We start from the raw sequence: 22,619 nt of genomic DNA, 5'->3' as shown, positions 1-22,619 counted from the left end.
TTTTTAGAGCCTACTTATGAATTGAAAGGTTTTTTTTATTTAAATACACATAAGTGTACAAGTAACATTTTGAGACTTGAAGTTGAACCCAAAGTTCAAAATTCTAAGTACATCTACATTTACCCATAGGACAAGTTGATACAGAAGCATAACTTCTATTTACAATCATCCGTGTTAATTTGAGAGCCTGCCCTTCTCCAAACTTTAATCTATCTCCCTAATAAAATGACAAAAAGTGTTGGTAGGTTTTTCTAACTTTATTAAGTTATTCACCCCGAATAAAACCTCCTTCCTACCTATAAAAAGGTCAAAGGAATTTGCCAAAAAGATACTAATATTTTTTGGAAGACTTTTTAACCCTACCTTTTGCGAGAGCAAACAAAAACAATTAATTCCCTCTTTCACTCCTCGCTGCGGTAAACCCACATAGTATTACTATGACTTAACATATTATACACAATGTAATACTGGATCTAAGAGAAACTTTGACCATTACTTCTTAAGTACTGAAATTCACTAGTAATTAGGTACTAGCATTAGAATTAATGGGTTCTTCATAAAAAGTTTCAACTCGTATTTTTAAGATAAGAAATAATTATATTCAGCACAATATTGTGACAATATTTGACTAGAAATATTTCCAAAAAATAATCTACGTATTCGAAAGTTATTAAAATTGGTGAAGCTGTTTGGTCTTCATTACAGGATATTATAGACTGAGTAACATTGCTAATATAGTATTGATACTATAGGTTTCTAACCATCACTACCTTTAGACCTTGTCCAGGAGGGCAAATTCGCCGCGAATGTCTTCGCGCGAACACCAGCGTACTCGTATGTATGACATGATTTACGCGCGAATTTTCAACTTGCGCGTGTCTTGTGGACGCAATGTATTGGCTACTAGTATCTCGCCAACGCGCGTATGATACTACGCGCGTAGAATTCGCCCTGACAAAGCCTTACCTATAATGGAATATGCAGGATAATTGTTGGCTAGTAGAAGCACTCAATGGAATGAATTTTACAGAAGCAAGTCTGTTTGAAATTGTTTGGGATTAAGGCCTTAATGGGACCTTATAAACCCTGGTTCATTAGCTAGTTGCTTGGCTAGACTCTAATGAGTCCAACATTAGAGGGTAGCTATTACTATGCACAAGTAATTTCAGAATTTGCATCTTTAATAATACCGAATAAAATGAAGTGTATTATTGTTGCTGAAATAAGCTAAAAGTTCTCGTAGCTTCTATTTTGTTACAAAATATTTTAATTTTAGTCTGAAGTTGTGTATACTTACATCTGAATACAATTATAAATCTAAAAGTATTGTTGGCTCACAGTTATGATAGCATTAAGCTGTTTGTGGTTCATTAACATAAAGCGAATTAGTCTGCAACCCTGGTACACCTGAGACTACCTAACAATACGAGTACGGTACCATTAAAACTAATATGTAACCTCTCTAGACAATGCAGCAATAGTTATCGATATCGATACTTATCGGTCAATGGTCTCCTCTAGGGATTCTACAACGTGCCCTTCGGGTATGTGGTCGCACTCGAATTGTTATCAGTCAATCATTTATATTGCAATGAGTATGTGTATCAAGGAGCGTGTGTCTTAATTAAATCAATTACGAAGCTCTGAATTCTACGGAAAAGTACTCGTAGCATATACTCGTAAAACATTTATCTTATGTTGTTTTGCTAGTAATTTACCCCTATGAAGTCCTTCCTCGTAAATCTGTTTGGATTTACAATAATATCTTTATGTCCAATCGAGATCTCAATTACAATAGACTGTGGCTGGTTGATTGCCCCGACTGGCATTAATAAGCTTTAACAACAAAGCACACCTGGACGCCGGCCACATAAATTATTCAATGCGCTGCCGATTAATCAGGATGGGATGAGGTAAGGTCATGGCACACACGTGAAATAGGAGCTGGACTTATGATATGGTTAGGTTAGTTAGGTACATGTGATCGATGTTTGAAAACTCGGTCAATAAAGTGGGAAAGCACATGGCATGGATGACTCAATACTCAATAAGTTTATTGCTTCCATTACTTGACGTCGTAGTTACTCGTGCTCCTTGGAAAACACTTTAAAATATGCATACTTTATTTGGTGCTATTATTTACTTACCATTCGTTATTTAAATCAGATTAATTAGCACTTTCGGAATTTCGAAAGGTTAAGAAAATAGTCCCTTTAACTCCCCCAGCTAAGCTAAAATATACTAGCTTGTGTTAGGATTCCAACTATCGACCTGAACAATCGGCAATTCGATAATTCACTGTAGGAAAATCTTTATTTACAATAAACATATATTTTTACAACTAACGCAAACTTAACTCTGTAAAAACCAAAAAAACTTAAATAAAATATACTGTAGGGCTATTTTCTTTATCCATGTTTCCGTAGGTCAATAGTAAAGCAGGCGACAAGGGGATAGTTATAGACTCAAGTCATACTTACAGTACCTGAAGTTTTAATCGACTGTAAAATAATATTTCCTGCTTTTTCTTTTCAGATCCCGACAAAAGATGCGATGGAGCGCGGCATCGGCGGTGAGGTGACGTCACACCGACACCGACCATGCACCGGCTAGCGTGAGGAGCGAGCGAGACAGCCAGCCAGTTCGTATGGAGATGAACGGGACGGAGACACGGGCCGAGGAAGCGGTGACGCTGGTTCTGAGCGTCGCCGTCACCGTCATCTCCGCTATCGGACTGCTGCTCAACGCGTATATACTGTTCGTCATTGTCATTACTAAACAGGTAAGGTTACCAAAAGCTCTACATACCATTAAATATTGAACGACACACATTTCATTTAGATTGTTAAGGGCAAATGGAGTCCGCATTTGTCCATTATCTGCCTTTACGATATATACTCAATACTCAATACTCAATATTTGATATCTGCGGGATGAGTGAGATTGTTGGCTTTAGTATCGGACTAAGTTCGTTCGTTTCAGTCGAAAGACGTCCACTGCTGGACAAAGGCCACCCCCAAGGATTTCCACAAAGACCGGTCCTGTGCCACTCGCATCCAGGCATCTCCCGCGAACTTCACCAGATCTTCGGTCCACCTAGTGGGAGGCCTGCCCACGCTACATCCTCGACTAGAATCGGACTAAGTATCAACTTAAAATAGAAGTTAACATCAGCAAAGAAAATGCTATTACCAGAATTGTAGTACAATATTTTAAAAATCATGAGGGAGGTACGTTAAGACACAAAGTAGGGCCATATTAGTAGAAGGTAGAAATCGCTTGGAACACGCATATTGTAATGTCACGTCATTCACTTCTGTACGAGTGTGTATGTTAAGCTTCAAAACATCGCATTAATAGGATAATCCTCAGGATTTACACTCCAAATGATACGTTAACATGTCATGTTACCCATTGTTCTTGTATCAAGCCAGTCGTGAATACTCTTGGTTGTCTAACTGTGGAGTTCAAAATAATTGATAACAGTATCACTGAGAGAGTTTAATATAATTTGTGCTTCCAATAACCAAGCAGCTTACAGCGGGTTAAATGCAATAAAGTAAATATTCTGATTCAATAAAGAGCACGACACGTTTGCGTTTTAAGAAACGAAATAAGTACTTACTTCATCTCATTATTGAAACCATTCTTTTATTTTATTTACGCGCGTGAACTTTTGAAATTTTGTGACAATGATCTAGCTGGTAAGACTTTTTCTTGATCAAAAGTAATTTATTTGGTTTACCTAGTCAAAAGATTTAATGCTCAGCAAAACTCTACACAAGTAGTTTTGTGTATTTAACTTTGTAAGTGTAGTTTATCTACTTCTTGTAGTTACGAGTACCTACCTACACTTTAGAATCACTACGCTTGCGTTTATGCCTTGTTACCAAGACTTAAGGTTACATTTGGAGAACACTTCATTTGTATAGTTATGAATATCCTTGCAAGACGTTGGAGTTTCAGCAGTTTCAGTTAACTCGAATGTTACCATTATAAACTCTACAGTGAACTTTTGTGATAAGACTTCAAATGTCAGAGATATTTTATTCATTGTAATTGAAAAAGGTTATGTAAATAGCCTCAATTATGTTGCAAATATTTGTTCGAGCGAGTATGTTTGTAGAAGTACCTGCTTTTGTATTTTTTTCACGATTTTTATTCGCCGAACTTCATGAACTTCAAGTGGGTTCATCCTTGTACTTTTGTGAACATTTAGGTAACATTAACTCTCACAAAACGTCAAGTGAGAACAATCGTTTACTCGTACTTTATTGGGATAGTTTAATACCTTTACACTATTTTTCCCTGTGCGTTCATTTTAAGAGGAAAACGGTATACCTGAGGGGAATAATATATTAAGCCACATAAAAATCATGCCTATTACATTTTGTTTGCTGAATCACAACGAGTTGCGTGGTAGTTGTACCAATGATTTCATGTTTTCCTATAAACTAGGTATCTAACGAGATTCGCAAAAGAAGGTTATTATTTCTTTGCATCATTTATTTAAATGAATTAAATTATACTACATTATGAAAAAATATTGTTAAAGAAAATGTTACAATTATATCACCAAGATGCAATCTTATCCAGTAATTTTACCGATTTTACTTATTACGGCAGTCTCTACATTTGTTGTCTAAATTTAGTAAGGGACACGGTTAGGGTTCACGGCTCTATAGCCCTTTAAATAAGAGTGCTAAAGTCTATTATAGTATGCTACATTCTTCCGAGACTTCTCTAGAAACTTTTGAACATAAGTGGGTACTAACACTAGTTATAAGACACACCCCATGTTGTTGAGAATTTATCTCCTTAATGGGGGTGTTTTATCCGCAGTTGTGGCTGCAAAGGGTCAATATAATGGCCGAGTCCGAGAAAAGCAAACAATATAAATTCTATGTTGTTTTGTACTAAAGGTAGAACAGAAGCGGTATTTCGCGGAGTCTTAATATTTTCGGAATTTAGGGAATTTAGATTGAGTCAGCGCCTTGGAAGAAGATTAAAATGCGACAGACCCTTCCAGGGATGAAGTAATACAATTTTCTTAGTATTTTGGGATAAGTAATAAAACGTAATGTCATAGGTAGGTCGACCAAATTGGTACAATATTATTTACGATGTTTTATAGGTACCACGATATAACTCGGTTATTTTGGTATAAAAGTTGACAATAAATTACTTAGGCTGAGTTGCACTACCTAACTTTGACCATAACTATAACGTTAACTGATGTTTTTTGTATAGAGTTTGACATATTTTTGACGTTTGTCAAAGTTAAAGTAAGATGGTGCAACCCAGCCTTAATGCAATTTCTTTTTAAAGCACATACATAGGTGGCTAGGTTGGTGTAGATTAAAATTTTAATGAAGCTTTCTTAATTAATTCCAATTTAATTAAGCAGGTGTGGCGTCTGCGGCGGTGCTTGGCAGCGCCAGTTGTAATCGTCTTTGTTCTAAGGTGCAGTGGGGGGCAGGAATATGAGTTATTACGACTTCATTAGGCAGCTTTATTTTTAGGATGAGTGATTTTATGAACGGATTAATATTATTTTTATATAAGTAAATAAATAATAAGTAAATGAAGAATAATTTTATATAGGTAAGTAAATGAAGTCCAAAATATCTTGGTGTAGAAGAATGTAATTAATATCTACCTACTCTATCTAATAATAATATCTAGACTGCATCTCTACTCATAGACCAGAATAGTTATAATCAATAAAGATTACATCAACAAAACACAAAATTACAGCTCTCTAGTGCCAATAGTTTCCAAGCAAAACCTCGGACAGACAGATATCGAAACTATAAGGGTTCCTTGTCAGGACTACGGAACCCTAAGAACAAATGTAAGCTACTTTCTCTAAGCTAAAATTATTAACCGCTTAGACGACTGACATGTTCAGTAGTTTACTGACATGTCCGACCGCGACAGCTTAAAGTGCATTTTAATAAAGTTACAACCTACGATTTTACAACCTACGATTTTACAACCCACACGATAGAAACAAATGACCAAACTTTTGCATTCTCAGAAGCAATTTTGTTGAATATTTACGAACATTTAGTTATACTTTTACCATTAGAAAGTGTTGAGTTTATTAAAATTCTCAAACATTCACGACAAATACTGAAGCTAACTTTTCATTTAGATAATTATTTATGACAAAAGTTTAGAATACGTGATCTGGCTGATAAAATTAAAGTTGCCATTTTGCTCCTATTTGCCCCAGCATTTTAATATCTGAAAATTCGTTAATTCTCTAAATTGTTGAGTTTTTTGTGCAATATCAGGTTAGCTTTTAGTCGTTTATTTGTAGGTGATTGGTCGATTTTAGTAACGGTAATAGGAGAGTTATTCTCCGGACAAGACTCAAGATGAAGCAGAGACTCCATAGAGCGCCCTGTGGTGCAAGGACCAATACATTAGGTTAGACCAAATCAAGTCTGCTATGGGCGGTCCACAAGTTGCACGAGTGCAAAGATGGTGACATTATTGTAAGGCGACGTCTACCCCTAACAAAAATCATAATCATCTAGCGGCCGCTCGAGACTTCGTACGCGTGGACCTCGTTTTACCCCTTAGTTCGTAAAATCAGTTGTTTAGTCATGTCAAAAACAGTAGTTTGTGCAGCGCTGTAGATTTTAACCAATGATGGCGCTTTTTAGACACGTCTTATTTATTTATTGAAAATTGTCACGTATCGTCATAACTTATAGCCTATATTATGATAATCTGGGTTTTAAACAATAATACTGTAAAATTTTTGCGTGAAAGAGTAACAAACATCCAGATATCCAGACATCCAGACATCCAAACTTTTGCATTTATAATATTAGTAGGAAGTAGGATTGAGATTAGGTACGACTTAGGAATATACATATAGGAATAATACGGAACCCTTCGTAAGCGAGATCGATCGCACTTGGCCGCGTGCAACCAGAACATAATCACAATTTCTATTAAATTAAGGGAAGGCATCTACTCGTATAACGTATAGAACGAGATTAAATTGTATTTTATACGGTGTCGAATATCTCCACAGACTTCATTTCCTGTTAAAGATTCGCTTTCCACACTGAACAGTGGTTGTGAAATTGAATCGTCGGTTCCCTGGGGATATAGGAAACTGTCCTGAATCTTCGTAAGTCCGTACCGTTTAAGTTGATTTCAATTTTCTTTAAGAAATGACCTTCAGCTTTGAATTTGTGGTAAGGATTAGGCGTACGGATGGCCAACACAATAAATAGCACGAAGGATAATTTGCCTACTCTTGCAAAATGTGCAAACCATTATAGGGAAACTAAGTACTTCTTGTACCATCCATCAGTAAGTACGAGTACCTATACTACGAACTTGCATAGTACGAACTTGCATACTACGAATATACTACGAACTTGCATACAACAAACTTGCATACAACAAACTTGCATACTACGAACTTGCATACTACGCTACGGTGCTACGGTTTTGCTACGAAACCAAAAATTTAAATAGCATCTGTTACAATACAACGTCATAACAACCACAGTGTTTAGCTTAAAATGCTTGTCCATAAGGTTATCGTTCATTTTGTAGGCTGTACAATGGCGGAATTAATTTTTATATTAAAATTCAAATTTCATATTCAAAATTTATTTAACGTGAAACATAAGTGTATAAAACCACCAATAAAGCACGGTTTACCAGGTAGGCTTTGCCTTTAAGCAGCTTTCAAACAATATCCTACATAATCTCTCATTAATTTGTTATTGTTCAAATCCACGAATATTAGATAACCCAATTAAATCATGCATACCGCATATAATATTACCTAACAAGTCGAAATGTTACCATAGAGCATTTATTACGTTCTGTTGAAATCATTAACCGTTAACACAGATAAATTGGAATCCAATAATTAAGCATTAATAAACGTCGAAACAAAACAAATTATGAAACATCATTAACGAAATTGTATCCGAATTCGCGGTAAGAGGGAAAGGTTTCAAAGCTAAATTATACATTTTGATGGCGGACGTCGAAATATTTGAGGCATTTGGGCTTTTGCTGCTTGCCTTTGAGGGCTGGACTAGTATTTTGTTTGTTATAGGCATAGAGCCTGCAGGGCAGCGTTGATGTAGAGTTTAAACTAGATGTGACATGTGTGTTTATACTTTTTAACTGACTTAAAAGGTTGATTTAAAAAGAAGGTTCTCAGTTTGACCCGTATCTTGCGTTTGGCTGAACCGATGTTGATGCAGTTTTCAGTAAAATATTTTTGCAATTGTATTACATGAATGGCTGTTGTCGTTGGCTTTGCACATGTGAAGTTTCATCTTCTACCCTGAAATTGACTGACTAAAAATATGTGAAGAGAACGCTCCCTAGTGACAAGACCGCTCAGCTAGATTGTGTCATGCATTTGATGAATTTCTTTTAGCGTAAACCTTCACTTTGTTCTTATGTATACCTACCTATTGTTCTGCTATAATATACTATATTAATTAAATAAATATACGAGTATTACAATTATTGCACTTATCAATTAAAATGGCCTTGTAATAATAATTAATTTGTGGTCAAACTAAGGCGATTCAATTGAGATAACCGAAGGCTACGGCAAGAATATCCTCTTGTAAACAAGCGAATTTAAACAGTTAAACAGCTTGTTTCATAACTTGGCAATTACTTGATTATTCACAAGTTTATTTGCGGCTATTTTCAGATGAGGAAAGTGGTGGTTCTGCCTTAGTTAATTTATAAGTTTGTTTCTGGTGGTTGGCCATTGCAGACTATATGTATGACGTCATTGGAGTATTAGAAAAAGTTTGAACCACGGCTCATCTATGGAATGTCCTTCTGAGTTACTTTAACCATAACCAGTGTTTTTAATGGAGTTTGACAGGTTTGATATAGTTAAAGTAAGATGGTGCAACCAAGCCTTAGTGGTTGGCCATTGCAGACTATATGAATATGACGTCATTGGAGAAGAGACATAGAAAGAATCGAGCGTGAGCTTCAGACCTAATCTATGGGATGTCCTTTGTTGTGCTTAGCCCCTGTTTCCACCAAGGCGGAGCAGGGATGTGTTTTGCATTACCAAGCAGATTTCATTATTCCACATCTCTTTTCCGCTCCGCACAGCTCCGCATTGATGGAAGGCGGGCCTTAACGCCTGTACAAGGATCAACCTGGCTTTGGCGAGGGGACTGCAATTAGGGCGCACTGGATTGGTTGGGGTCAATAGAGTACGGTAGACACAAAATAAGAAGCTAGAAAATAAGAAAAAGTATGGTACAAATTAAAAATGTAGTAATAGAGTTACAAAATTTTAATGCTATCCAAAAATACAGTAGGTAACAAAGGACAAAAATTATAAGGAAAATCCTTTGTAGATAAACAGGACAGGTATTTTGACCGTCAAAAATTGGCAAGATATTTGATAATGAAACAAAATCCCGTAAAGGGCTTACAGGTTAAAATATGCAAGAATAGAGAGGATGTTAATTAGAATGTTTATTATGTCAGGATGAAATTATGCCTTTTTGTAGGTGTCAAAGGTTTAAATTACTTGACTTTACGTGACGTACTTTAGGTAAATTAAGTTTATTATACATTTCGTTATTCTAAATTTATTTAAAGTAGTAGTAGTCGTAGCTATATTATTAATATCTTAACCATGAAAAATTACTTCAAACACTGAAAAATTTTTTTAGTTATAAGACTAAACTAGAACGATTGGTAATTTACAAAAATGTCCCACGAACTTACCAGTAGTGAACTGAACTGAAGAAAATAGTAGTGTGTACTGTGTGTTACATTTTTGTACTTACAATTTGTCAATTCAGAAAAACGAGAATTTCTCGTAACATTGGAATACCTAGTACGTTTTTTTTTCTTTATAATGCGCCAGTAAGATTTTAATGCCAAGTAGGCGAAGCTTCAGGCAGAAGTTAATTTATAATATTAACATGAAATCAAGTAAGTAAGGCTTCCCAATCCCGTGTCCACAATGTACCCACGCTTTTGTGGCTTTTTATCTGTGTGCCTTTTATCTTATATTGTTATGAGGGAAAAGCCATGATTTCGTCTTTGTACATGCGGTGCCTTTGATGACATTTGTGTCTTGTTAGGATTTCTTTTGACTAAAATGTTTGTGTACTCAAAGCGAATCCAGAGGATAGGAACCTTTTCGCCGTATTTAAAATTTACAAGTAGTTAATAATGTTAAAGTGGACGTTATTAAAATGATCGTATCATAAAATATTAATGTGTTTTAAGGTCTTTAAGATGTTATGCGTTCTTTTTCGTGTGAAACATGAATAATTTGAAATCTGTGCTGCGCTGAAACTATGATACCTACTGAGAAAACCCACTGAAATCTGATATTATAAGACCCTATAAAAGGATAGAACTTTATTTTATTTACAAACTGCCTTGCCTAAATACACTGAAAACATACTTTTCCATTTCAGTCGAAATTCGAAAAGAACATCTGTACCTCTAGTACGAAAAACTTTCGAGTTCGTTTCGTTTGCGTATTCAAAGTGCCATCGAAAAATTTTGTATGAAAAATTAAACAGCGCCCCCTATAGGTCATAAAAAGAAAAAAACACCTAACTTTCGATTTTCTTTCGTATCGAGTTCAAATACTAGGCGTGACGAAAGATGGATTTTGTATGAAATAACGTAGTACGAACCTAATTTTGACAATCAACGGTCGTTTCGTTGTCGTTGAAATCATCGAATGTTGTGTCACTGTCAATTTTGTTGTGAGAAGATTACGTTGATATAAATTTTACGTGTTTTTGAGGCTTAAATGTGGAGATTATGTGGTCGGCGAATTTATTTCCTTGTTTGGCATCATTTAGATTGTTTAGATGCTTTAAGTTAAGAGATTAGGAAGCATCCCAACAGTGAGTAAAAAAATATATTTTGTGGACATTTATCCTAATGTTTGTTTATTTCTGCGGCGTGCTGCGCTCAGAAGCACACGCAGAGACGAGAGAACCTTTTATGTAGACTTGTGTAAAACCAATGCGGGTTTACGAGCCCCACTCAATAGACTGTTGTCCATTTACAACCAGAACTTTAATAGCATCGATTTTTCCCAGAGTTCCTCAAGATTTAAAAAGCATATTTTAGACACTCTGCAAAGTGACCAAATTAAAATTAAGATAAATTAAATGAAAAAAAAAAAAAAAACAGAACAAAATTAATAATTAAAAGTCTGAACATAATATTAATTACTTCTTGGTGTTGAGCTACACCGCGTTTATAAGGTGTACCTTAATTGTAATTGCCTCGCTCTATATTACATGGTTTCATTATCAATATGTGGATTACGTAGTGGGATGTGTTACCACATAAATAATACATAAGTCTAGTAGATAAGTTAATTTTTGTAACACATTTGTTTGTAATTCCTAAAATAAATAAATAAAATAAATTTCATATCTAATAGGGCAACATAATAAGGAAAAACTTAAATCCTGATGTTGTGGTTGTTGCAGCGATACCGCCTCAAAGTCAATAAACCTGCATTTTAGTAGATTTATTTTTATTTATTTTTTTATGCATAACAAGGCAGGTATTTGACCACAATCGCACATGATGTTAAGAGGGATGCAGTCTAGGATGGTACATATCTGCCCTGTAAGATACCTACTTATGTGACAAATTGCCGGAAAGATAGTCTTATGGCAACAAAAAGAGTGTCCTTGGAACACAAGGCAAGTACATAATTTATTCATACATTCTGTCTACTCTACATACCACATGATTTCTTTGTCATTTGATAGATAATAATTATTACAGGTTATATTATGTGCTATGCATTAAGATGCATCCAGTTCATACCAAGGCACTGATGGTATGAAGAAGCATTTGGAATTACTTAACCAATGCTCTCAATACCCCCAACATACTCGAAGAAGTAGGTAGGTACTCATGCCTACATAAGATTTATCCATGAACTATTTTATACAAATGTCATATGCATTCAGTTCTTAAGATCATACAGAACAAAACACAACAGGGTGATTCCATACCTTTGCTCGTAAGTGTTTTAGCCAGAAAGTTTTAGATCTTAATAAACTTATTTACCTAAACTAATAACTATAAAATTAATGTTATAGTATTCTACTCATCAACAATTATTAATCATTACAGGTACCTACCCTACCCAAACCTTCAAAGATCCAGCTCCGGCACAGAATAAGTAATAGGACTAAGGTTCCTAGGCACACTTAAGAAATACCATCAACATTTGCGGGCAAATAGACATTAATGGGATTAAAACAAAATATATGTGTGACAATTTATTTAATAAATACTTATAAAACATTAAACAATATTTTGAATTCAAAATTGTTATTCAAATTGCTGAGAGTTTCAATGGCTGGCTGCTCATGGTTTCATATATTATCATCTGGCTACTCGGGTTTCCTCTGTAAAAGAAAAAGTAATGTTAACTAAATACTAATTTAACTTGCCATCCTAACAATCAATATGAAAGGGCATAACATTTCAGTTTGTCTAGAGAATGCATAGGTAAGTACCTACTTAAATAATAAAGATTCAATTATTGCAATCAACATACCTTTGACTATTCTTTTCCTGTCTTGTTAGGTCCAAAAAAGTGAGGCTAAGAACTGCAAACCGCTGCACTTTGCCTTTGGACTTCCACTCGCCAAAAGCGAGATCTCGATGCTCTTGCAGGATTTTTGTTAATTTCTAGCTGTTAAATCTTCTCCTCCATTCCATAAAATCTAAAACAAGATAGAATTACAATATACATATTTAACTACATGATTTAACTAAAAAATCTTTTCACTTGCTAATTTAATTTACTTACCGATGTCTCATCATGTTAACATCGTTAAATGGTCTTTATTTACTTTAAAACATAGCTTTATATTCAAATTATTTTATTACGACTTCTAATAACATTCTAAGAGGTTAGAAAATACGTCAAAACAAGAAAAATCCCTGTCTTTTCAATGTCAGACGTGTGTGAGCGTGTGGCTGAGTGTGATTTTACAGTAGAAAAATAGAAGATAGATTTGTCCACGAAATTAATTTATTACAACAGTAGGAATACACAATGGATAGCTCTTTGGTGCCGGTTGGTGGGCACCATAAAACATCTTGTACCAGTGACTTCTGTAGAGATTCTATGAAAATATAACTCGCGCTAAGTTTGATAACGTGGTTTATTCATGAGCTTAAACACAGTACATTTTACTTGCACAATTATTTATAATTCGCGGGCGAGTCTAATCGTACGAAGTGTCATCTCGCGGCCGCCTGCCTAGCGAGGCTTCATGTTGGTAGCGAAAGCAGTATTGCCAACCACACGATGACATTTCGCTACACCACCCCCCCACGGAGTAAAAAGGAGAATTATTATGAGTACACCGAGATTTATAACAATCATATTTAATTTTAACATTAATGTAAAGGAGTGGTGTTCATACAAATAAAATAAGTGAACTTATAAAAGATTTTAACCTATTTACCTACACATCACAACCCGTGAGAAAAAAAAAAACAAAGGAAACAATACACTTAAACTATGTTACATACAGACATTTGAAAATAAGATAATGTATCCCATTGAAAAATAAAAATAATAATAAAAGCTTATTTACAAATCTAAAATAGTCTTAAATCTAACCTTTCGACCAGATCGAGTGGTTATGGGCTGCTGGGGCAAAGCATCTACAGGGCTAGGAGGTTGCATTGATACTGAAGGTTTATTAAGGATAGGGGTGGTGGGTTTAAGAAGGCCAGAGTTAAAATCGGATGAAATATACGCAGGCTTAGTACGATCGATGCTAACTTCTTGTTCTTTGCCAGATACGTCAATGGTAATGGTTTTGTTATTCCGTTTTAATACCTTATAGGGACCAGTATAAGGTGGTTGAAGAGATCGACGTACTGTGTCATCCCGTAGAAAAATATGAGTAGATTTTTCTAAATCTTTGAAAACAAAAGACCTTGGATTTGAGTGTCGAGTCGCGGGAGTGGGACGTATTGCTGCCATGATTGACCGCAGACTAGCGATAAACTCCTCTGAGGTTTCCTTAGGTGAGCAGTCGGAAAACAAGAGTTCTCCAGGAAGACGCAATGGTTCTCCATACACAAGCTCAGCTGAGGAACATTCTAAATCTTCCTTAAGAGCCGAACGTATCCCTAATAGAACCAAAGGCAGGGCACGATACCAAGAGTCTTGGTGGCACATAAGAGCTGCTTTTAATTGTCGATGAAGTCGTTCCACCATACCATTCGCTTGGGGATGATAGCTGGTGGTTCTTATGCGTTTAGTGGCAGTTATAGACATCAGTTTGCTGAAAAGCGCCGATTCAAACTGCCGGCCTTGGTCTGTGGTGATGGTTGCCGGTACGCCAAATCGAGCAATCCACCCGTGGATGAGCCGTTCAGACACTTCTTCAGCAGTGATACCGACCATTGGAAACGCCTCAGGCCAACGTGAAAACCTATCTATTGCTGTGAGGCAGTAAGAATATCCATTAGAAATTGGCATAGGCCCTATAATATCAATATGAATGTGTCGAAACCTTGCCGTTGGTGTGGAAAAAGTTTCCAGGGGAGAGAAAACATGCCGGGTAACCTTGCATTTTTGACATGCCAGGCATTCTCTTGACCATTGCCGACAATCTTTGTTCATCCCAGGCCAAACGTAACGGTCCGAAACCAGCCGTGCGGTAGCCGAAGTACCCGGATGACTGAGGTTGTGGAGGTGGTTAAAAGTTGCTCGACGAAATGAAGATGTCAGGAAAGGTCGAGGTTTGCCAGTAGACATGTCACAATAAATTTTAGTGTTGGTTCCTGGGACTGCTACTTTAGATAATTTCAGGCTCGATCCACTTTGAAGTAAATTAGCTAGCTCAGCATCGGATTCTTGGGATTTTTCTAAAGATTCAAAATCCTGCCCTAGCGCAATGGCGTCAACACGGGATAAAGCATCCGCCACCACATTATCCTGACCCTTGACATATTGAATATCAGTAGTAAACTGAGCTATAAAAGATAATTGGTTTAATTGTGGAGGCGGAAGTTTTTCTCGGCGTTGAGTGAAGGCATAGAGCAAAGGTTTGTGATCCGTATACACTGTTGCATGCTGAACTTCTAGAATATGTCGAAAATGTTGAACACTTTCGTATACCGCTAGGAGCTCTCTATAGTAAGCTGGTAATGCAGCCTGTTTGGAAGTCAGTTTTTTGCTGAAGAAGGCTAAAGGTTGCCATTCTCCATTGACCTTTTGTTGAAGACAGGCACCAACGTGGGAGCTTGAAGCATCTGTAAAAAGGCCCAATGATGCCTCTTGATGGGGATGGGCTAAAAGAGCGACAGAAGACAAACTTTTTTTACACGCTTCAAAATGTTGTAACAATTCCGATGACCATATAAATGGCTTCGCACCTTTTCCACCAATAGCTGTCAGCGCATCAATAAGGGGTGCTTGATGCTGGGCTGCGTTAGGTAAAAATCTTCGATAAAAATTAATCATCCCTAGAAACCGTCGCAAGCCTTGCACCGTCTTTGGAGGTGGAAAATCAACGAGGTCTTTAACCTCATTCGCTAGTCTGGAGTCAATCTGGGCTACAACATAATTATATTTAGTCTCATCGGCAGAAATCTGAGATAAGGCAAATTGTGCCTCTATATGAGCAAACCAAGCTGCGGGACGGTCTACCCAAAATGGGGCCAATTTAGGGCTGATTGCCAATGATTTGGGGACATCGCTTACCTGCGGTGGATCTGCAGATGGTTGCGCGGAAAGCCTATTTTGTAAATCCGCATTTTGTTGCAGCAATGCGTTATTTTGAACTAAAAGTTCTTCCAAACGATCTTGTAATTCTTTAAATTCTGCCATATTACAAACCTGGTTGGATTATTCTTAAAAATAAAATGTTATAATTTAAATGAAAACAATTAAATTAATTAAACTTAAGAAAGAAAATAAAACCTTTTTTGTGCAATAACAAAACGCAGAATTTTGAATAGTAAAAACAAAACTCTTTAAAAAAAAAAAATTTTAAAAAGTTTCAGACAATAGACAATGCAAAAACACACACAGCTGTTTTAGGAACAATGGCGGCAAAACAAAAACACCAACTATGCCGTACACTTACTGAACTACCAAAACTATTTATTACGTATGATACTACTTGCATGTCCTTTTCATTTAGCCGATGTTGAAGATGAAATCCAAGGCAATCTTGACTGTGTTTTAATTTCGTAGCATGATGTATTTACAGTGCTGATAGCAATAGTAATGTATTTGTACTGTATCCTTGTTTCGTGGTCAGACGCGTCGGGGTCACCAATTTGGTGCCGGTTGGTGGGCACCATAAAACATCTTGTACCAGTGACTTCTGTAGAGATTCTATGAAAATATAACTCGCGCTAAGTTTGATAACGTGGTTTATTCATGAGCTTAAACACAGTACATTTTACTTGCACAATTATTTATAATTCGCGGGCGAGTCTAATCGTACGAAGTGTCATCTCGCGGCCGCCTGCCTAGCGAGGCTTCATGTTGGTAGCGAAAGCAGTATTGCCAACCACACGATGACATTTCGCTACAGCTCTTTTTATTTTCTATGACACAAGTGACAATCAACAGAACATTGTTTCTATAGCAACTTAAATTTATTCATAACGCCGCTTTGCTTGCCAGCTACATTAACAAGACGAAAGATGTTCCGAAAAGACAATGCCGGAAATTGGCGTCTTTTTTTTTTCGCGCGGCCATCGACCAAACTTGGTTTTTTGATTACAAAATAGTGTAATAAATCAAACTTACTATGACATGTATACCTCTAAACTCAGTCTGAACTGAGTTACGAGCATTAGAAGTTTGATGATTTTCATACTAGATTTGCTTTTTGCGCGCAAAGTTTTGTAAGAAATTGCAACAAACTAGTGAGATTGTATGTGTAAACAAACAATACCATCCATTAAAGGCTCCAGACATCAGTATGGAGCAGAATCAGCGCAATAAAAAAATAGCGCAATATTTTGTTGCAATTTCTTACAAAACTTGCGCACAAAAAGCAAATCTAGTATGAAAATCATCAAACTTCTAATGCTCGTAACTCAGTTCAGACTGAGTTTAGAGGTATACATGTCATAGTAAGTTTGGTTTATTACACTATTTTGTAATCAAAAAACAAAGTTTGATCGATGGCCGCGCGAAAAAAAAAAGACGCCACTTTCCATACAAAATCTGGCATTGCCATTTGTTTTCCCAACAATATAAATATTGATTGGTAATAAATAATAATGGTTTTAAATACTTACATATTAAACAAACAATAACACAAAAACGTATAAACAATTAATGAGGCGTTATGAGCATTATTCATCTTTGTAACTTATTTTTTTAAATTTAATAACAACATCTTAAAATAACGCAGCATGTTTCGGACGGAACACACCATTCCATGTTAAATAAAAAAAAACTTGTAAAATACTCTATGACTCGTCGAAAGAAGCTTCTTGGCCTTGCGTGCCGACGAAAGAAATTAGAAAGTTAAGCTAACGAGTACGATCCTTAATAAAACAAGAATGAACGTTTCGAGTTCGAACTCGAAACGTACAAAAATTCGTCCTCGTCTTGAACTCGAAAGTTTTTCGTACTAGAGGTACAGAATTTATTCGAACCGTGCGATTCCGAACACGCGTGGCTGACGTTACTTGAATAAAATGACGAATAATATGGTCTCCACCCCTTCACCGGTTCGACAATCGAGGACTCTGCAAATAGCGGCAGATTAGCGCGGTAAGAACGCGTAAATGCCCACTTTTGGGGGATTAGCGCCGTTCGGCGTTGAGAAGCTCTCGGGAGATTCTAGGCCAGGGGTGCTCAACATTTTAGGTCAAACATATTTTTGCCTCTTTAAGCGTCAGTTGAGATCGTAAGATAAGAAGACCAATAAGAAAATGCAGATAGAGCTTTAATCAATTCTCGCGAATAAGAGCCGATTGATTTCGAGAGACTTCTAGTCTAGAGATTTTAAGTAAGAGGAGCTCAGCTAGGTATTTCACGTAAAAGGTATTATTATTAAAATAATCTAATAAACATTATTAGTGAGAATTTCTTAGTGCTTCTATACTTGAGATGGGTTTTATAAAGTAGTTTATTACTACTAGGAAAATATACTTCGTAATAAAATTAGGTAGGTAGCTTAGAAGTTTAACGTACACATTTTTTCATTCTTTAACAAGACTAAAGTGAGAAAACACTCGAATAATCCAGTAGTGGTTGTTTGGTTTACCTAATAAAACTTGACAGCTATTCTTGATGTTTGGCAAACACTGACCTATGTATTGTACCTGCAAGTAACGAGGGTAGCTACGTGACGACAAACAAAGAAAAATGAACAAAATATTTGTTTCTGACCTAGGTATTATTTATTATAGCACGTTCCTACTTTATAAGCTTTGAAAGTGAATAATATACAGGGTGTCCCGTAATGTAACGTCAAGCCGAAACTGGGTGTTGAGGCAAGTTGTGCTGGTTATCAGAAAAATATAAAAAAAAATCTATGTGGCATATTTTAAAATAATAGGCATTTAAAAAAAATCAAAAAATTCTACTCCAGGTGACGGTCCTTTTACTCGTGTTGCCACAAATCTTCACTTTTTCCAATTTTTTTTTTTGTTATGTAACCCTGAATAATGCTTCTCTAAATTGTTATCAAAATTACAAAACCAGCTGCTCCAACTTGGATTAAAAAAATACATTATTCCCAAAAAAAATATCAAAATAAAAATTTTGCCTAGTTTAAACTGACTGTACTGAAAAAAAATTGTACTACGCGAGTGTGGCAAGTGACGTCATAATTTGGCGCATTTAGTAAGGATTCCAAAATGGTATAACACTTTGTAAAATCTTGCTGTAATTGTCGACAATTTTTGTTTATTGGAAATAATCCCGTTTTTAACTTTATCTACCTTGGTTAAAAATATTATTCTAATGTGCCTAAAATTTAAGTTTCTGGCTTAAGTGAGGTGGAGAAGCCATTTTAAAAGGTATGAGCGGGACGGAGAGGGCCGTCTTACCAAGCAGGGATGTTATGGATATCCGTAACCGTAACCAAAACTATCGGATATCCGAAATAAAAAAATGTCCATAACCGTAACCGAAACTGATTCAAAAGTTACGGATAGTTTCGGATAAAGGCCAAACTGCAAAACTCTATGAAATTTGCAGTATACACGCCGCAGCTGCAATGCCGCGCTGCCGATTTCATAGTTTTGCAGTTTGCGGTTGCAGTTTGCGGTCTGCGGCCCGTCTTGGAATTGTACCTTAAATCTTAATATTTGTTACCAACTTGTCTGGCATTCGCTGGCACCATATAATATGCCAGCCTGTTTTACCTTTATCATACATAGGTGTCGTCTTAGTTGGTACATAAAGTAGCTATGTGGGTCACGCTCACGCAGCATCTTGCTATTTGTATTATACCTACATTTTTGAAATTCTAATAATTCCGTAACCGAAATTATCCGAGACTTTCGGATAATCTGAAATGATTTCATATCCGTGACCGTAACCGAAACCGGTATAATATTATTCTAATATCCGTAACCGTATCCATAACCGAAACTTCATATCCTTATTATCCCTGTTACCAAGTACAAGTGCAGGCAGAGCAGGTAGTAAAGACACGCGCGCACGGGTGACTTTTGTCACAGTATGTCAACTACGAATTACTGTCATGGTGACAAAAGTTTCTGTGACTGACTACCGTACAGTCAGTCACAGAAACTTGAATTTTGGGCACATTAGAATAATAATTTTTAACCAAGGTAAATAAAGTTAAAAACGGGACTATTTCCAAAAAACCAAAAATTGTCGACAATTACAGCAAAAATTTACCAAGTGTTATACCATTTTGGTATCCTTACTAAATGCGCCAAATTATGACGTCACTTGCCACACTCGCGTAGTACATTTTTTTTTCAGTACAGTCAGTTTAAACTAGGCAAAATTTTTATTTTGAATTTTTTTTTGAGAATAATGTATTTTTTTCATCCAAGCTGGAGCAGCTGGTTTTGTAATTTTAATAACAATTTAGAGAAGCATTATTCAGGGTTACATAACAAAAAAAAAATTTAGAAAAAGTGAAGATTTGTGGCAACACGAGCAATAGGACCGTCACCTGGAGTAGAATTTTTTGATTTTTTTTAAATGCCTATTATTTTTAAAATATGCCACATAGATTTTTTTTTATATTTTTCTGATAACCAGCACAACTTGCCTCAACACCCAGTTTCGGCTTGACGTTACATTACGGGACACCCTGTATATTGTTACAAAAGCGAAATACCACTCACTGTTTAATCACGAAATTTAATAAGGTGTTATACCTACGAACTTGAAATTTTTGTAAACATCCCTCTAAGAACGGATTTTACGAAGCTCCACCCCTAAGTAAAACTGGTAAAACGGGGTCACGCGTACGAAGTTGCAGGCGGGTGCAAGGATAGTATAAAACCATAAGCACCATAATATTATTCCACTGAGGAAATGTCACGCTCCGTTGTTTGTCTTCGAAAATAGCGACAAATAGCTACAAGAACTGCCTTTATAGCACATTTTCCGATAATTCTATTGAGTTACAGCATCTTAAGTGTTTTAAAGGATTGTGAAATTATACAATCACTGAATTCAAATGATGTGTTTTAATGAAAATGTAATCCTTAAGTCCAAAAACTTAGCATCGTGTTTACTTTTCTTAGGTTCATATAGAAAGAAGTTTTCCAGGAGGCCTTCGTTCGAGAACCTACCTTTCTATCGGTTCTGCGACACATATATTTATTTATTACTTATAAATTCAGCCTGCATTCTGAAATGATTCAATTAGTAGTAAATTAAAACAAAAATAGTTTTATTCGCAGCTGAATTCCTTTATTTATTTTTGCCAATATCAGCGTCGACGTTTAAAAGGTAAAATAGCAAACAGAAACTGCAATTTTGTTTTCTCAGTTTCCGGGAACTAGCAGTTTTTATCTCCAGGGACCAATACATCGCTGTAGCTTTGCCATGGCGATTGGCGGAGGTAATTCTTATTTATTTAATCTTCGAAGACAATGCTTTGTTCAATTTACTTTGTGTAGTTTTCATTTCGATTCGACTGTTCTTTGACGCTGATGATAAACTTGTTCTTTCTGTAGAACATGAACAATTAACGCGTCGAGCGTTAGTTGAGTAAATTATTTCGATAAATACTTTAGTTTTAATTAAATTTAAACTGATATTAGGCCTTATCATGTACTCCGGAGGATGGAATCATACCTATTGCTTTTTCGGATAGTCAAGTTGCTTCAAGCCACAAACGACCTAACCAAACTGGAGAAAAATTATGTAACCCTCTTGGGAATCGAACCCTTATTAGTTAGAGTTTTCCTCAAACCGACCACGCGGTAGCAGATTTCAAAAAATCTTTGGTCTTTGATAAAAAAGATCTTCTAAAATTAAATAACGTTGTAAAAAAGTACTTTCCGTGAAACACATGTGGAGTTGGTAAGTGGATTGGCCCAAAATCGAAATGTCACGACAAATCTGATTTTGAATAAAATCCGGATGAAGTCCGGTATAAGCTCTCAAAATCCGGTCAAAACGAAATTTATCCGGAAAAAAGGTAACTTAATTGCAGTTACTGGACATTGCGTAGGCCGACCTAAATAAACTCTACAATATACTAATAGTTATTTGATGATTGACTAATGTTCTACAATGCCAACTGTAGTCGAGGGTTCAAATTCGCACGGGGGACAAAATTTGGTACTATGAAGTAGACTAGGTAGGTACTTAAGTCGTACCCCAATGTAGCATGTTTTTATTTACTCGTATGTCAATCGATAAGAAAGCCAAAGAAATATCTATACCTAAGCCTTTCGGATCAGACCAAGTCATGTTTGGCGCATAAGGCAGATCAAAAAGTTATCAGTGTTGTTACTTTTGTACCTTTGGTAAAAGATCTTTAGGGTTCCGTACCCAAACCGAGCTAAGGAGACCCTTTAAATATACCCACCCCTGCTATGTGTATGTTTATCAACGAGCTGTATGTCATGAACCGGAGAATAGGTAGAAATTACAATTTATAAAGATCTTATTGTATGGTGCGGAACCCTTCATGTGATTCGTATTCACCCTTCACGTCTTTTTATTTCATTACACAATAGATCAAGAACGTACGTGGCAGTATCTCAAATACTTTTCCAAGTATTTTCGCGCAGTCGTTATGATAATGCTGGCAAAATGAAAAATTGGCTTCGTTGCAAGTTGCTTAATTAAAAGACGAGTCTCAAGAACTAATTAAAGTTGACAAAATACTTTGTCGGTCCTTGTCGCGTGGTCAGGCATGAATTATGCGGCATTTCGTACGTCTTCTTTTAAGTAAAGTTGATTAGGTTGAAGTATATTTTGGAAAACTTTGCTGAAAGGTCAGCTAAAGTTCACCTTTGATTCCGGGTCAAAACGGTAAAAATAGATTTTATAGTTAAAAAAAGTTCGCAATGTTGAATAAATTTATACTTATTTATATTAGGTAGGTATAGGTAGGTGTAATTGAAAGTAGATAATAGTGATG

At 36.0% G+C, this 22,619-nt stretch overlaps 2 long non-coding RNA genes across 2 annotated transcripts in view; one reads left to right on the top strand and one right to left on the bottom strand.

Annotated features, from left to right (window-relative positions):
- Positions 1–22,619, top strand: part of LOC135075258 (uncharacterized) — a 128,789-nt gene that overhangs the window by 88,218 nt on the left and 17,952 nt on the right. The window contains exon 2 of the long non-coding RNA XR_010257989.1: positions 2,536–2,782. This is a non-coding gene — a long non-coding RNA (uncharacterized LOC135075258). The remainder of the gene's footprint in view (positions 1–2,535; positions 2,783–22,619) is intronic.
- LOC135075593 (uncharacterized) lies at positions 12,352–13,101 on the bottom strand. The gene is made up of 3 exons (XR_010258062.1): positions 12,845–13,101; positions 12,590–12,758; positions 12,352–12,437 (listed from the first exon to the last, which is right to left on the bottom strand). It is a non-coding gene; the product is annotated as an uncharacterized LOC135075593 (long non-coding RNA).

This window comes from Ostrinia nubilalis, chromosome 10, assembly GCF_963855985.1.
Source record: "Ostrinia nubilalis chromosome 10, ilOstNubi1.1, whole genome shotgun sequence".
In the NCBI taxonomy this organism is placed as follows: domain Eukaryota; kingdom Metazoa; phylum Arthropoda; class Insecta; order Lepidoptera; family Crambidae; genus Ostrinia; species Ostrinia nubilalis.
The sequence above is the reverse complement of the archived record's forward strand: the minus strand, read 5'-3'. Positions and strand labels throughout refer to the sequence as shown.